Genomic DNA, 5,885 nt, shown 5'->3' with positions numbered 1-5,885 from the left:
ATCTCTGAACATTCTTACCTACACTCTGGTTCTTGTAACCATGCCATCTTTGGAGAAGGCAGGTGAGGCAGAGAGAGAGGCAGAATATATGAACATCGAGTGACCCACAGTAGTGTGGTCCTTTCACCTGCCTGATCTAAATGTGTTCACCTACTCAATCTCTTTCCCCTTGCTTCCCACTTTTTTCTAAAAAAAATCAGTCTCCATAGTGACTGTCAAAAATTGGCAATGCTGACTATCTTGCAAGTTGTCATGGCAGGATATTGGAGAAAGTTTTCAATTAGCAATAACCTAGGATAAACCTCATTGGCTACCATATTTCCACTGTACAAAGCTAAGACTGTGTGTTTTAAGTTGGTTTAACAAACTAACTTATTTGACCATCTTAATCTGGCCTATGAGCCAGATTATAATGATAGTGATAATGATAGTGAATATTTTATGGGATGATTGTGGAGATCACATCAATTTATATTTGTATTATATTTATATTTATATTGTAAGGCACAATTATATTGTCTTTCAAAGAACATAGAAACACATCGGGTGGGAATCAGTAATGTGTGCAACCAGGTAGCTCCTCTATTTTCAGTCAGACTGAAATAGGAATTAAAAGAAATTAAAGAATGTGTAAGCAAAAACTCAGTTGTATGTAAGAAAACCCAACTCCCCCTGAAGAAGAGAAAGAGCTGGGGTCCTTTAAAATTAACTGCCTGTTTTTCTGTGGCTAGTGGACCTTATCTCTCCCTTTCCCAGGCATTGTGAAGACTCTGTTTCTCTAGCTGTGCAGCTGCAAGGTCACTAGACAGATAATCTCAAGTCGTAAAACATGTTGTTCCTTGAAAAGTAAGAAATAATGTAATGCATGTCTTAATTGAATAACTGTCTTTGTTTCTCGCTTCTGTAATATGCTTCCCCCTGCACAGATCTCCCCCCACCCCACAAAATGCTTAAAAGGTAGCTTGACTCTTTGTTCGAGGCTCAATCCTTTGGATGTTAATCCGACTGGGTCGGTGCACCTAAATAATTAAATAATTCCTCCTCAACCCCTCCGTCTCTCTGATTCCTTAATTACCCCACAGCAAGACAATGTTTATTACGTGCTAGAGATAGAACAGTTTGAGAAATTACCAAAGAGCTGGGAGGTTGTTCTCATTTTCCCAGTTCCTTGAGGAAGTTCTTGGAGGAAGTTTCTTGAGGAATTCCTTAAGAAAGTGCTTGATGTATATCTATTCATACTGATATTTATGCCAAAAATTCTTTTAAATACTATGAGATGCCAGAGAAATAGGGTGAAATGTGCATATAAACAAATAAGTTTAATAAAGGGTGATAGGAGCCATGATGGAAACCTGTGAGAGAATACGGCTATGGACCTAGGCACAGGACTGAGTGATTCTACCTGTGTGCGGCGTTCATAAACAGCTCTGCAGTCAGCCGCTGAGGAAAAGCTTCCCAATAGCATGCAATCCTGTGAACAGAAAAGGAGGAGTGCAAAAAAAAAAAAGACACAAAGATTCACTGAAGCCAGATCATCAGGAACATGGAACACCATGCAGGGAAGTTTGGGTTTTAGCACATAATCAGTGAAAAGCCACCAGAGAAGTTTTACCAGTGAAACGAAACAACTTGATTGACTAAAAGTGAAGGCAAGGAGACCGGTTAGGATACTGTTGCAATAGTCATGATGTGAGTTGCTGGGAGTAATGGGGATGGACAGAAGAGGCCAAAACATGTTCAAGAAATAGAATCAACAGGACTTGGACACCGATTGAATATGGGGAGGGCATTTGGCTAAGGAAAGAAGAGAAGCCAGGATAACTCCCAGCTCTCGGGGTTGTGCATGTATGGATAGGGGAGCCAGTCACCAAGATGAGAGTGAAGGAGACAGAAAAGGTTGGAAAAAAAAGAGATTAAATTCATTTTGGGATATAATGATTTAAGTGTCTCTGGGACAGCCAGATGGAGATATTCTATTAGTAACTAGAGTTAGAAGCCAGTCAGAAACAATGGAGCGAGGTCAGGGATGGAGATTAAATTTGAGACTCACATTATTATACATCTGCTCATGGAAAGCAATAAAGAGGATGAAATCATCCCACGGAGAATTTGTAGAATGAGAAGAGAGCCAAAGACAGAAACCCTGCAGATTCCCAACATTAAGGGGCAGGTAATTAAAAGAGGAAAAATAAAACCTACCGAGAAAGAGTGGCCAGAGATGTCAGAGGAAAACCGGTTGGGTGTGGCATCATGAAGCCAAAGTGCAGACAGAATTTCAAAAAGAAGAGGCAGTTCAACCATGTTCAATTCTGAGAATTCATGGAAACGAAAAGCTTAAAAAAATTCACTGTTTTGGCTATTAGGTATCTATTTGCAATATTTGTCAGAGTCATTTCAGGGAGTCAAGAGTGAATAGGAACAGAAACCTGAGTGCAAAAGGCTGAGACAGAAACAGACCTAAAGAAAGAGACATGCGAATGCAGCTTATTCTTTCGAGGGACAATTACTCATGCAAATGATTTTAAAATACTTGCAAAGCCACATGCATGTGCTTGAATTCATAGAAATTTTCTACTTTTTGGACATTTTACCATGTAATAGATGCTCTCTGTAAAGCTTTTTAAGACTATCAAGTTCTATAACAGGCAGTTACATAAACCACTGATTCTGGGGTAGAGATTATTCCCTAAAGTCAATGTGGTCTGAAGTAACTCGTTTACCATATTTCTGCTCAGGAAGAAGTGACACTTTTATACTCTTGGGCTCCGTATGAAAAAGTGAACTCATTATTACATGAAAGTCATCAGAATCAAAATGGTGTCATTTGTGTTAAAAACGAACAAAATCGGCCAGGCACGGTGGCTCATGCCTGTAATCCCAGCACTTTGGGAGGCCGAGGCGGGCGGATCACAAGGTCAGGAGATCGAGACCATCCTGGCTAACATGGTGAAACCCCGTCTCTACTAAAAATGCAAAAAAAAATTAGCCGGGCGTGGTGGCGGGCGCCTGTAGTCCCAGCTACTCGGGAGGCTGAGGCAGGAGAATGGCTTGAACCTGGGAGGCGGAGCTTGCAGTGAGCCGAGATTGCACCACTGCACTCCAGCCTGGGCAACAGAGCAAGACTCGGTCTCAAAAAATAAAAAATAAAAAATAAAAGAACAAAATCCTGACAAATAGAACTGAGGAAGTCTATGAGAGGGTTCTCATGCGTGAGTGCTTTGTAACAAAAACTATCACAAAAGACTACAAAAAGCACAACATTGCACAAAGATCATCACAACCTTACACAAAAAATAGTTCTGTGAGGACATCTGCCAGCCAACCTTGACTGATGCCACCGTTGTTACAGATCCTTGTTATGTGATCCTTTGAAGGAGAATCACTTCAAAACAATTCTGTAATCCTCTTTATTTTTCCTTTTAAAACCTTTATCTTCCTTTACCTCTCTTAATATGCATATAGTTTACTATGGCACACATATTCCCATTGCAATGTCCTATTCCTGAATAAATATCATTTTCTTTTAGAGAACATCTAAAATAGGTTGGCAATTAACACTCACTTGTCATTTAAAAAGCCATAGAATGGCCAGGTGTGTGCCTGTAGTCCCAGCTATTCGGGAGGCTGAGGTAGGAGGATTGCTTGAGCCCAGGAATTTAAGGCCAGTCTCAGCAACATAGTAAGACTCTTGTCTCCAAAAAATAATAATAAATAATAAATTAAATTTTAAAACTAAAAGAATTTTAAGGCCATAGAATGAAAAATTCTCAGAAATATATAGCCAAATTTTTTTGATATTATTTACATGAAGTAGTAATAAATAATTTAAAAATGGCTACCATTTATTTATTTATTTTAATTTTTATTTATTTATTTTGAGACAGTCTTGTTCTGTTGTCCAGGCTGGAGTGCAGTGGCGTGATCTCAGCTCACTGCAACCTCTACCTCCGAGGTTCAAGCTATTCTTCTGTCTCAGCCTCCCAAGTAGCTGGGATTACATGCACCCGCCACCACACCCAGTTAATTTTTGTATTTTTAGTAGAGATGAGGTTTCACCATGTTGGCCATGCTGGTTTCGAACTCCTGACCTCAGGTGATCCACCCACCTCAGCCTCCCAAAGTGCTGGGATTACAGGAAGAAACCACTGTGTCTGGCCCATTTATTTAGCTCTTAGTTTGGATAGATTAGACACGATACTAAGTTCCACACATGCTCTTAAATCTTCCTATTAACTCTGCAAGCTAGGTATTATTACTATCCCCATTTTACAGATGAAAGGACGGCAACTTAGGTTTAGTTACTTGCAAAAAGTCCTCCAGCTGGTGAGTAGCACAATCAGAATTTGAACTCATGTTTAGTCAAAATCCTGCACCCTCAACCAACTGTACACTTCTAACCACACTTGACTTCTCCCTACTCCATCTGAACTTCATATAGTGTCTTCCTACATGCTGTCTAACATCTGCAGTGTCCTTATCTCCTCCCCACATGCCTTTTTTTCTTATTGGTGTAGATAGATTCAGGCCAAATTCCCACTCTACTATGAACCTTACGGATGATCCAAGGGCCTGTCTGCAAGATATCATTAATACTCTTATTACAAAACTAGGCCGGGAGTGGTGGCTCACATCTTTGGGCGTAATCCCAGCACTTTGGGAGGCTGAGGCAGGCAGATCACTTGAGCTCAGGAGTTCGAGACCAGCCTGGCCAATATGGCAAAACCCTATCTCTACAAAAAGTATAAAAATTAGCCGGGTGTGGTGGCACACGCCTGTAGTCCTAGCTACTCGGGAGGCTGAGGCAGGAGCATCTCTTGAACCCTGGAGGTAGAGGTGGCAGTGAGCCGAGATCGTGCCACTGCATTCCAGCCCAGGCAACAGAGCAAGACTTCATCTCAAAAAAAAAAAAAATAAATAAATATAAAAAAATAAAACTTATTGTGCTACATTGTAATATCTGATTCTCCAAGTAGACTTGAATGTATTCATCCAGCAAGTGGCACGTGACAATAAGCATTTTACAGACGTTCGTTGAATGAATAGTTGAATGAAGTTCAATACATACTATACTTTTATACTAAGTGCAAAATTGACAGTTATATTTTAAATACATATTGTAATGTTTGAATGTGTACTTTGGCATCCATTTAAATGCTTAGGGAACCAATTTTAACCATTTAAAAACATGGTGCTGTATAACATTTTTTATTAAAATGCCAAAGCCTTCGAAGATTAGTCTTTGTAAGTGTAGTTAACCTTAAAAATTTTGAAAATTCTTTTTTTTTTTTTCAAACAGGGTCTCACTCTGTTGCCCAGGCTGGAGTGCAATGGCACAATCTCTGCTCACTGCAATCTCTGCCTCCCAGGCTCAAGTGATCCTCCCACCTCAGCTTCCCAAATAGCTGGGACTACAGGCACCAGACCACCATGCCCAGCTAATTTTTGTAGAGATGAGGTTTTGCCATGTTGCCCAGGCTGGTCTCAAACTCCTGGACTCAGGTGATCTACCCACCATGGCCTCCTAAACTGCTGGGATTACAAGCATGAGTCACCGTGCCCAGCCAGATAGTTTTCTTTCTAGAAAATTTTGTTATATAGGAAATCTCTTGTTTTAAAAAATATTTATTTTGTATTCTGTAATTTATTGGACACTTTGATTCAGTAATTTATAACACTACCTTCATCCTCTACTAATTCCAGTATATACTGAATCCTATTTCTGCCTTGTCTCTTCAGTGCCATTGATATGAAGGTTAGTATTTATAACCATACAACACAGATTCAATTTCTGTAGCTTTGTTTTCAAATCTTCACTTTTTTTCAAGTCTTAAGCCTGTGTGAGCCTTTATTCATAGAAAAACTATTTTATGCCATAAAGTAGTCAC

At 39.8% G+C, this 5,885-nt stretch overlaps 1 non-coding gene across 1 annotated transcript; it reads right to left on the bottom strand.

Annotated features, from left to right (window-relative positions):
• Window positions 1-200: 200 nt before the first annotated feature.
• On the bottom strand, window positions 201-336 carry LOC112128972 (U4 spliceosomal RNA). Its single transcript, XR_002911402.2, has one exon. It is a non-coding gene; the product is annotated as a U4 spliceosomal RNA (small nuclear RNA).
• Between the last annotated feature and the right edge of the window lie 5,549 nt (window positions 337-5,885).

The sequence above is a fragment of the Pongo abelii genome, chromosome 15, assembly GCF_028885655.2.
Source record: "Pongo abelii isolate AG06213 chromosome 15, NHGRI_mPonAbe1-v2.0_pri, whole genome shotgun sequence".
NCBI lineage: Eukaryota > Metazoa > Chordata > Mammalia > Primates > Hominidae > Pongo > Pongo abelii.
Note: the sequence above shows the minus strand (reverse complement) of the source record. Positions and strands in the feature narration are given on the sequence as shown.